Source organism: Salmo salar, chromosome 12 (assembly GCF_965601325.2).
Source record: "Salmo salar chromosome 12, fSalSal1, whole genome shotgun sequence".
NCBI classification, from domain to species: Eukaryota; Metazoa; Chordata; class Actinopteri; order Salmoniformes; family Salmonidae; genus Salmo; species Salmo salar.
Window position 1 is genome coordinate 31108297 of NC_138302.1, and position 11868 is coordinate 31120164.

Genomic DNA, 11868 nt, shown 5'->3' on the forward strand with positions numbered 1-11868 from the left:
GTTAAATAAATCAAAATATATTTTGAGATTATTCAAATTGCCACCCTTTGCCTTGATGACAGCTTTGCACACCCTTGGCATTCTCTCAACCAGCTTCATGAGGTAGTCACCTGGAATGCATTTCAATTAACAGGTGTGATTTGTTAAAAGTACATTTGTGGAATTTCTTTCCTCCTTAATGCATTTGAGCCAATCAGTTGTGTTGTGACAAGGTAGCGGTGGTATACAGAAGATGGTATTTTACCAAATAGGGCTAAGTCCAGATTTATTGGGGCGGCAGGTAGCCTAGTGGTTAGAGCTTTGGGCCAGTAACCGAAAGGTTGCTGGATCGAATCCCGAGCTGACAAGGTAACAATCTGTCGTTCTGCCCCTGAACAAGGCAGTTAACCCACTGTTCCCCGGTAGGCCGTCATTGTAAATAAGAATTTGTTCTTAACTGACTTGCCTAGTTAAAAAGGTTAAATGTAAAAGATATATTTATTTATTATGGCAAGAACAGCTTGAATAAGCAAAGACAGTCCAACATTACTTTAAGACATGTGAGACGCAGAGTAGGTGAATGGATGATCTCCGCATTGTGTGGTTGGAGGAGATGGTGCTTTGCTGGTGACACTGTCAGTGATTTATTTAGAATTCAAGGCACACTTAACCAGCATGGCTACCACAGCATTCTGCAGCGATACGCCTTCCCATCTGGTTTACGCTAAGTAGGACTATCATTTGTTTTTCAACAGGACAATGACCCAACACACCTCCAGGCTGTGTCAGGGCTATTTGACCAAGAAGAAGAGTGATGGAGTGCTGCATCAGATGACCTGGCCTCCACAAATCACCCGACAACCCAATTGAGATGGTTTGGGATGAGTTGGACTGCAGAGTGAAGGAAAAGCAGCCAACAAGTGTGGGAACTCCTTCAAGATGGTTGAAAAGCATTCCGGTGAAGCTGGTTGAGAGAATGCCAAGAGTGTGCAAAGATTTCATCAAGGCAAAGGGTGGCTACTTTGAAGAATCTAAAATCTAAAACACTTTGCTTACTACATGATTCCATGTGTTATTTCATAGGTTTGATGTCTTCACCATTCTATAAATGTAGAAAATAGTCTAAATAAAGAAAAACCCTTGAATGAGTAGGTGTCCAAACTTTTGACCGGTACTGCATATCTCACGTCTGTGTCACTTTTTAGCGCGTTATCACACTTAATAACCCGTGTGCCTTACACCTTCAGGTCATTGCAGCACTCCTGATTGGGTTACAGAGACTGCAGGAATTTAGTAGGTCGCCTAGCATTTCACGCACTTTGTCATATGAAATGGTGTATTTAATAAAGATCATTGCTTGCTATATCTGTGACGAGTTTTGGTGTTTCCTAACCTCCGCCGCCGGACCGTACCGGTTAGACAAATGTGGTGGCAGCGTCACACTACTCTGTTCAATCCAGTACTTGCTCCCCCTCTCAGGTGGTCCAGCAATATTATTACAATATTATTCCAACCGCATAATGTGGAAATATATATAAAACACAGTAAATCACGTTTTTGGCTGCACTGGGTCTTTCATTGGGACGTAAGCATAGACTGACTAAAACACCTAGACTTTTGACCAATGTTTCTAATTATTAGAACATTTTAGCTGCGCATGTTCTAGCATGACTAGCGTGAGCCTCCCTCTTTTCGGCGCTAGTGAAGTGAGTTCGGGAAATCCTTTAGAACGCATCTTCGAAATGGTTCACAGACTTTATATATCTGAACTCAGAATATATATGATCGCTGCGATGGAGTGTTGATTTTGATTGGTGATTTTCTGCATTTTTCAAAGTTCCATCAGGTAGCCTGAGTATCAGCTGTCCATGTCAACCAGATTGAAAGGGAAATCAGTCTTCTTGCAAAGCAATGTAAACATTTTAATCAAACATATTAATTCAGAGTATTCACAATGATCGTATTATCGAATACATGTAAAATGTACCCAATGAGAGGACATCTCAGTCTGTCTCAATGAGATGACTCAAAAGTTATTGTGCGTAAATGCTCTCTAAACCATTTTTTTAATGAATAATAAATACTTCCCTAATCCTAAATTATCTACAAGATCAGTCTTTTTAAATCGACCAATTGGTGCAGAAATGGTGGGGAATGTGCATATATTTAGATGGATTTGTCATTGATCCCTAACATTCTGAACCGTTCTCCTGATTATAAGGGAAATCATTCTTCTTGCAAAGCATGTCGACATTTTAATCAAACTATTATATTGAACGCATGTAAAAGGGGGGTGAAATCAAATTGAGGGGAAGGGAAGTATACAGTGTTGGCTGGTGTTACAAGAATGGGACCAAGTCGCAGCGTGCTCTGAGTTCCACATATTTATTTCAGTGAAACTTAAGCAAAAACAATAAATCAATAAACGAACAACGAAACGTGACTACGTGGTGCTACATGCACTATACACAAAACAATATCCCACAAACACAGGTGGAAAAAATTGCTACTTAAATATGATCCCCAATTAGAGGCAACGATTACCAGCTGCCTCTAATTGGGAACCATACCAAAACACCAACATAGAAATGTTAAACTAGAACACCCCCTAGTCACGCCCTGACCTACTACACCATAGAGAAACAAGGGCTCTCTATGGTCAGGGCCTGACAGCTGGTTGACTGGCTGATCACAAGGCAGAGTCATTAAGAGGAAAACCCCAGGCAGGCAACCCAAGCTGGCACCAGGCCAACCACCCAGAGCCCTTTATATTTAAGGAACACTTAAGAAACTGTGTGCAGTACAGGGGACTGGGTTCACCAACAGACTGATATGAAAAGGCCTGGTTGTGTTGTAACTGTACTAAATGGTATTTAACATGGTGGAATCACTTGTCTATGGTAGCTTCTAGCCAGGTGAAATGTGACAGAAGCAGCTGTGGGATGTGTTAATGTGTTGTCTGACGCACTGTCATGATGAAGTCAGCGAATAAAGAGGTGTTGGAGTCCAGTGTGTACAAAGGTAAAAGGCCTCAAGTGTCACAACTTGAGTTTTATATTATGGGACATACGCTTTGCTGTCACGGTAATGCATCTAGCCACTCTGCATGAGGTTCCTTGGGAGCCCCAAATTAAAATGGGGGTAGAATTAGCTTATCGAGTTACAGCTTGCAGCTCAACACACACAGTAAGCCATAAGAATAAAATGACAGGCATGGGGATCTGTGAGGTTTAACAGGAGAAGTGTGAAGAATCGCTGTCTAGGTGAGGATCCAGACACCTGCTTCTATGACACACACACACACACACACACACACACACACACACACACACACACACACACACACGGCAAAACCTGAGATTTCAGCTGCTATGTAAAACCAATGACACTCCATCTCCCATGCAAAGCAAATATATAAATGAGAGAGAGAGAGAGCTCTCTAGGCTGAGGGGAAAAGCAATGTGCAAATCTTCTAACCTTGTTTACCTCCATCTCTTTGACTGGGTGACTTCCCACTTATACCGACAAGAGGACTGACACACACACACATACATACAGAAAACACGAGTTACACACCTTTCAGTTGAATGTATTCAGTTGTACAATTGACTAAGTATCCCCCTTTCCCTTTCACAGACACTCTGCTGATGAGTCACCAGCATACCAAGCATGACAAGCACCCTGCTTTCTCCGACTACCAAAAGGTCTAACACTTCAGAGTGGAGTTGAAGTGGTGCATTAAGTCATGTTTAAATGCATTTCAGGCAACGCGCTTCAGCTGTTACCTTACAGAGTCATCTTCCTGGTTCACACGGAGGCGAAACCATACATTGAGTCCCATTCACTGTGCTGACTTAGCCTAACTTATAGTGCAGTGATACAATGTGGTCTGTTGGTATTACCCATATGGCCAAACGGAGTGTCCTATAGACTCATTTTGTGATAAAACCTACAGTACCAATAACTCTTAGACGAGTGGGAGGCTGGCGAGGAGAGCCCCACCCTGGAGGACCATTCAGACAGTCCACGAGCCCCACCCTGGAGAACCATTCAGACAGTCCACGGGCCCCACCCTGGAGGACCATTCAGACAGTCCACGAGCCCCACCCTGGAGGACCATTCAGACAGTCCACGAGCCCCACCCTGGAGGACCATTCAGACAGTCCACGAGCCCCACCCTGGAGGACCATTCAGACAGTCCACGAGCCCCACCCTGGAGGACCATTCAGACAGTCCACGAGCCCCACCCTGGAGGACCATTCAGACAGTCCACGAGCCCCACCCTGGAGGACCATTCAGACAGTCCACGAGCCCCACCCTGGAGCTGCATCAGAAGGCCCACTCACTCACACAGCCCAGTGGGACCAGCCCAGGATTGTCAACTATGCAGACACTCCTCATCTGTACTTCCCCTAGCACTACTGCCAGACACAGAGCAAGCCAGCCCCCAGAGAGCTGTAAGATAAAGCAGATAATCGGGAGGCTAAAACCGACATGTATTCTAAAAACACCCCCCCTTTGAGATACATGTTAATGTCAATGGAGCAGAGTTGTAGGTGGACAACAGGCTTGAGTCACTCCCTTCTGCCTTCTCTCCTCTTCTTCCCATGCGAATGTGTCCAAGATCTGTGAGCTGTGTTTATTCTTGATAAGTACACACAGCTGTCAGCGTCCAGCGAACAATGCTGGCAGCTCCACATGCACAACAGACAGGGGACACATTACAGAGGTACTACACTAGCTATCTATTCTACTGCATGTTCAGACCAGTGTGTGTGACGTACCCGCCACATTAGCATGTGTGTGTGTGTGTTCGGAGGGTTGAAGTGATTCACAGCAATCATTCAATGGTCATATGTGTATCCAGCTCAACGCTATGTTTTGTCTAGATCTGCACTGTAGAATGTAGATTGGCCTCCAGACGTTTTGTCTAGATCTGCACTGTAGAATGTACATTGGCCTACAGACGTTTTGTCTAGATCTGCACTGTAGAATGTACATTGGCCTACAGATGTTTTGTCTAGATCTGCACTGTAGAATGTAGATTGGCCTACAGATGTAGGATCTTAAATTTAGAATAACACTTTGTTCATGTATGTTCAGATGGATGTTGTTGGTCATTGGCATCACCTTCCATTAAAGGGATCACATACATTTTCACATCATACACATTTAAACCAGTCAGTCCATCACATTTCATACACTAAAAACATAGCGGACATTGATATGTTCACTCACAACTGAGCGCTGTCCCAAACTGCACTGGATAGAGAAGTGCATATACTGATACAATTTACTTTGCATTTAGTAGTCCATAAGCACAAGGAAAGAAGGAATGTTTGAACACGTTCTTCTTGGCTATGGGCATTGTGAAGCGCCGGCCAGAGGCAAGTCTCTCCAACTGAGGGTGTAGAGGGTGGGAGGGGTCGACAGTTTGCTACAGCAGGAAAATAATCCTGGAGAAACAGGCAAATGTGAATTATTATCTGGATTATAATTAAATGGACATTTTTTGTAGGGGTTGATAGATTTTTCATAAGGAAAAAGAAACATTTCAAAGTGTATATTAAACTTCAGAAGCCTTTTTAAACCTCAAATACATACGTTCTGCATTGTAATGTAGATGTTAGTTATACAGTACATGAAAATAGATTTTTTTAAAGTAATCTAAACCCAATTAAGGATAAGAAAACAAACCAGTCATCATTACATTATTCCCACAAAGCCGCCGCCTACTATCAATCTAGCCCGCCTCAAAGTAAACATTGTAATATTTTCAAATCCCACATAAATATTACATGAGATTCTGTTCTGTTAATAGCTGGCATGTTGCACTGCTGAACCAGTTGATCAGGAACATTAGAGAGAGGAGGCCTCAGGGTACGTCCCAAATGGCACCCCATTCCCTATAAAGTGCACGACTTGTGATGGGGCTCTGGCTAAAAGTAGTGCACTATGTAGGACGCATGCTCAGTGTGTACTCCACTTCAGGGGAATTCTGTCTACCTGGTAGGAAAGCAGACTGTAAATCAGACAGGAAAAGGGTAATGCATGTGGTTAGCTCGTGAGGTTCGTGCCGACTGCTCGGCGTTAAATAAGCTGAGAAGTGAAGTTATGGTGGTGATGATCTAGGACTTGTCATGGTGCCATTTAAAGTGATACACCCTCAACGACATCTTACGTAGGCTATATGTTTAAAAGATAGTTATTATAGTTAGTAGTTATGATCATGACGAAAAGGAAAGGACCTGTTTCACTACCCGGATACGATTGAGGGATTCAGGCATTGTGTCATATTTAATGTCAATGATGATGAAAGTGACAAGACATAGGCTATTGCTCCATTGCCCAGACAACTGTGAAAGGGACATCATTGTGGACATCACATTTTTGCAACAGTAAGACATCTCCAGTTCCAACACTAGTCCCCATTACTCAACGAAACACACAGCTTCACCCCAAGACTTATTAACTGGGTCGCAATCTCCAAACACCCATCTCCTCTCCAATCATATGCACACACACCACCCTACTCAACAGTCCTGTTTTTTTCAGACGGCCACTGCATTGCATGCGGAGAGCAGACAGACGGTTTTGCCATCCCTGCTTCTCAAAATAGCCCAGTTAGCACACCGGGGTCAGATGGTTTTGAAATGCTGCCGGAGCTGGAAGGACACGTGGAGGGCTTCGAGTGGCCCCAAGGACCGAGGCCTCAAGGAGGTATCGCACTCCGATGACAATGAGAGACAGGGAGAGAGGGAGAGAGATGGGGGGGCTAAATAAGCTGACAGAGGAGTGAGGTGAGACTCGAGGAGAGGCTAAGAAAACACCTGTGGCTTTCTCCCTCAGGAGACACGAGGAGAGCACTCCAAGGTCCTCGACGGAACTAAATATACGACCCACCAGTGGAAACAACATGGCCGCTGGTGGTCTGATAATGGATGGGGTGAGGGAGGGGAGGACGCCAGCAGGTGGAGAGGCCATTCGGTTCATTGATTATTCATTAGCTTGTCCGATGACAGTGGAATACCTTTCATTTCTGCTTACGGATAAGATCAAGCAGACAACATCTGTAGATTAGTGCCATGTGGTGTTCTGAATAAGTATCATTCTGGACCTATATGGCACAACAGTGTTTGAGAAAATACTCAGAGAATTGCAGAGTGATGTGATTAGCTACAGTATGTGCATATCGACTATAACTCACGCTGAGATAAGTCACGTCAATCGACAGTGTCCAGGCACTACTGACAGAACTGAAGGGGAAAGCTGTTTGGTGAAATCTACTCACTTCATCATCCTAGGGACTGAGTTGGGCTATTGATTGGTCAGAAAGTAGGCCAATGCCTACCGTAGCAGGAGAACATGCAGTCTCCTAATGATTTGACCACATCAGTACCCTCTCCCCTCAGGGCAGCAGTTAAAAGAGAGTGAGTCATGGTAGAAACGGAACAAAAAGAACCATTCAAACACCCAGTAACACCAGATCAACTCTAGCCAAGAACTCTTAAGCCACCCCTCCCTCTATCTCCAGGCAAAACCAGCTCACCAGACTGCTACGGCTGCGGTGAGACCAAGCCTAGCCAATCCGGTTGTCTCTGAGTAACTGTCTCCCCTCCGCCCTCACCATTTTGACTGTTCTTTCTAAAAACCACCATGGAGCCAACCCTGCCCTGGAGTCATGAACCACATCAGAGAAACTTCTGTTATGGCATCCTGGCATTAGAGAGAGGAGAAACATACCAGATCCATTACCCAATGCTGCTGAATCTTCTGATCTAGGATCAGTTTCCCCTTTCAGATCATATTGAGTAAGATTGTATGGGCAGGGAGGACCTGATCCTAGATCAGCACTAGATCAAAGAGGAGAAACATACCAGATCCATTACCCAATCAAACTGCAGTCTTGACAGTTTAATTTCTCCCAGTTGGAAGGTACTTCCAAATCTTTCCTTGCTAACCAACTAACTAGACCCTTGTCCCACGCATGCTGCCCTCAACGGGTTCCTATTGGTTACCGGGCCTGCCTACGCTCCAGTTCCATCCACATTGGATAATCCCATGGTGACGGGTGGCTGAGCGGTCCTGGACAAATCAGTCTTCTGGAATTTATAGGGTGCATCCAAAAAGGGCTCTGGCCTAAAGTAGTGTACATAGGGAATAGAGTGCCATCTGGGACGTAGAGCATATTGTTTGTTTATAGCAATATACTGGACAAGGATTGACGTCATCTGGTAACACTGACACATACGATGATGTTCTTCAGAACAAGTTGTAGTACACGTCTACAGGCGCCACGTATTGCAATACATGTGTCTACGGTTGATAGGTATGAACTATAAAGACAGGTGCAGAGCCTGTCGTCTTGCAGTAACACTCACGTCTCTAACCACATATGTTATTTCCCACTGGAGACCTGGGTTCAATCCGCATGTCCTCCCTTCTCACTGTCTCTCCCCCCCTTGTTCCATCTAAATAAAGTGCAAAACATACCTAAGGAGAGTGGAATTCCACAGGATAGCACGTTTATTAGTCAACTTGACCCACGACCTCTAGGGCTCCTTCTTGTGATGATTAGAAGTAGGCCTAGAGGGGCCTTCTGGGTGGCGCAGAGGTCTAAGGCACTGCATCGCAGATCTGGGTTCAATCCCGGGCTGTGTCCCAGCCATGACCGGGAGACCCATGAGGCGGCGCACAATTGGCCCAGCGTTGGTCCGGGTTAGGGGAGGGTTTGACAGGCCGTGAACTCTATGTCCCATCGCGCTCTAGAGGGTCCTGTGGCGGGCCGGGCGCATGCAAGCTGACACGGTCACCAGGTGTACGGTGTTTCCTCCGACACATTGGCGCGGCTGGCTTCCGGGTTAAGCAATCAGTTTGTCAAGAAGCAGTGCGGCTTGGCAGGGTTGTGTTTCGGAGGATGAACGGCTCTTGACCTTCGCCTCTCCCGAGTCCATACAGGAGTTGCAGTGATGAGACAAGACTAAACTACCAATTGGATTTCACGAAATTGGGGAGAAAAAAGATAAAGTACCAAAATAAATATAAAACAAAAAAGTAGGCCAAGAGTAGGCAATGAAAGGACAGTTACTAGGGTCGTGAAAGAAATGAGACAAGGAAAGGAGACAAGAAAAGGAGATAAGGAAAGGAAGCGATGCAGGACTACTAGAACCCAGTTGCCTGTGGGAGCTCAATGAGTTGGATCTCCTCAGTGTGTGAATCGAATTCCCAGTCAAATCAGACTTCATTATTCAACACATTTGGCTTTGAAAACCTCAGCGAGGCTCAAGGGGGAATGAAACCCCAGGGAATCTGTAAGGTTTCTGTGTGTTTGTATCTGGGAGCAATTATTCATGCTTGCAGTTATCACTCGACCCGTTCTACCTGCCAACAGGTAAAAAGCCTGCACGTCTTATTGTACCAGCTCCTAACCAATAAGATGATATTAAACGTACTGTACATAAACTTTGACACAAATCATGCATTCATGCCAATGTTAGCTTTGCATGGAAGTTTGGAATGAAAGGTTTGTTGTATTACCATTTTCAGCACACTCAGGTGCGTCTTCCTGCTACTCAGCTGGAGATGGATAACTGCTCCGTCTCTCTCTGTATACATGTGAAGGGGATAGAATGATTGACATGTAACTGTGCCTGTTTCTTTGGTAAGCGTTGTTTGAAGGTGTCTGGGGCACGGTGCGGTGTGTGGGACGTGAGGGGGAATAATGAGGGGAGAGCTCAGAGGATGACTCACCCTCAACCCTCACGACCCAGACTACACCCCCCCCCCCCCCAAGGGCGGAGTGGAAACCTGTCACATAGGCCTCCTGGAGAAGAGAGAGAGGGTGTGTACTGTACCCAGCCCAAACACACCATACAGGACTAGTGTCAGGGAGTGAAGCCATATGAACATATAATTCCTCACCTCCATAAGAGACATGCCTCTCATCAGCATCTGACTATTCTACTAACATCATAGTCCTTGTGGACCTCAACATGCAGTTAGCTACATCCAATGACAGTTGGCGTGAGTAAGTAGACGTTTAAACTAGGCCGTCAAAATACAGATGTCTAGTTGAATGACTAATTAGATAGATATAAGTCCTGAAAGATCGACATATAGGAGCCCATACATAAGACGCATGGACTTAGTAGTCAATATAAACATATAACAAAGACATGAGTCAGAGTCTCTGTCCCAGTGCGAACGAGGTTTGGGAGTGAGACCGAAAGGTGATATGGGGGAGCAAACAAAATGGCCGCCATCTGGGAGTGTTTGATGTTGGTTATCGGTGACTCTGTCATCTGTGGTATGATCTATGAAGGGGATCAAAACTAGGTGGGATGCAAAGTGTGAGAGGAATTGGGGTGAGTGTGTGTGAGGGAACGGGCTGAGACGGCTGAAGAACTGCCGTTTGATGCGAGGCTCAGTCGCAGACTTCAAACGAGCTGTTGCTCTCTCCCTCTCTCACACAGGGAGTTCCAGCAGCGGTGTGGCCGCCATATTAAACACCTCCGTTCCTGCAGTGCTGCACGAACATACACAACATCACACACACAGAGTGTCTGACATACAGACGTGGAATATACAGGAGGCCATGGTTGGCATACGGGAGTACATGAGCCAAGTCAGTCCATCACGGGCTTCATTGTCGATGGATCTTTTCCCTTGGAACATTTACACACACACACACACACACACAGTTAAATGTGTTGTCTTACAGGGTCAGCCATAGTCGTACGGCGGATCTGGAGCAAATTAGGGTTAAGTGCCTTGTTGGCCCAACGCTCTAATGTCTAGGCTACCTGCTGCAGCTACCTGCCCAAACATAAGCACTCTGCCAGACGTACACACACTAGACTAGGACTGTCTTGGCTTGATGTTGTTCTTTCCTCAGTATAGTTGTCCAGATTGATCACTGTTATGCAGGCCATACATACAGTGCATTCGGAAAGTAATTAGACCCCTTGACATCTTCCACATTTTTGTTAGCCTTATTTTACAATTGATTAAATAAAACATGTTTTCAATATATATATATATACACACACACACACACACACACACAACCCCATAATGACAAAGTGAAAACACGTTTTTAGAAATATTTGCAAATGTATTCAAAATAAAAATAGATCATCATCCTTGAGCTGTTTCTACAACTTGATTGGAGTCCACCTGTGGTAAATTCAATTGATTGGACATGATTTGGAAAGGCACACACCTGTCTATATAAGGTCCCACAGTTGACAATGCATGTCAAAGGAATTGTCCGTAGAGCTCGGAGACAAAACATTCCAGAAGGACAACCATCTCTGCAGCACCACCAAATCAGGCCTTTATGGTAGAGTGTCGAGACGGAAGCCACGCCTCAGTAAAAAAGTCACAATACAGCCCACTTGGAGTTTGCCAAAAGGCACCTAAAGGACTCTCAGACCATGACAAACAAGATTCGCTGGTTTGATAAAACCAAGATTAAACTCTTTGGCCTGAATGCCAAGCGTCACGTTTGGAGGAAACCTGGCACCATCCCTACGGTGAAGCATGGTGGTGGCAGCATCATGCTGTGGGGATGTTTTTCAGCGGCAGGGACTGGGAGTCTAGTCAGGATCAAGGCAAAGCTGAACGAAGCCAATTACAGAGAGATCCTTGATGAAAACCTGCTCCAGAGTGCTCAGGACCTCAGACTGGGACGAAGGTTCACCTTCCAACAGGACAACGACTGTAAGCACACAGCCAAGACAACGCAGGAGTGGCTTCGGGACAAGTCTCTGAATGTCCTTGAGTGGCCCATCTAGAGCCCGGACTTGAACCCGATCGAATATCTCTGGAAAGACCTGAAAATAGCTATGCAGCAACAGTCCCCATCCAACCTGACAGAGCTTGAGAGGA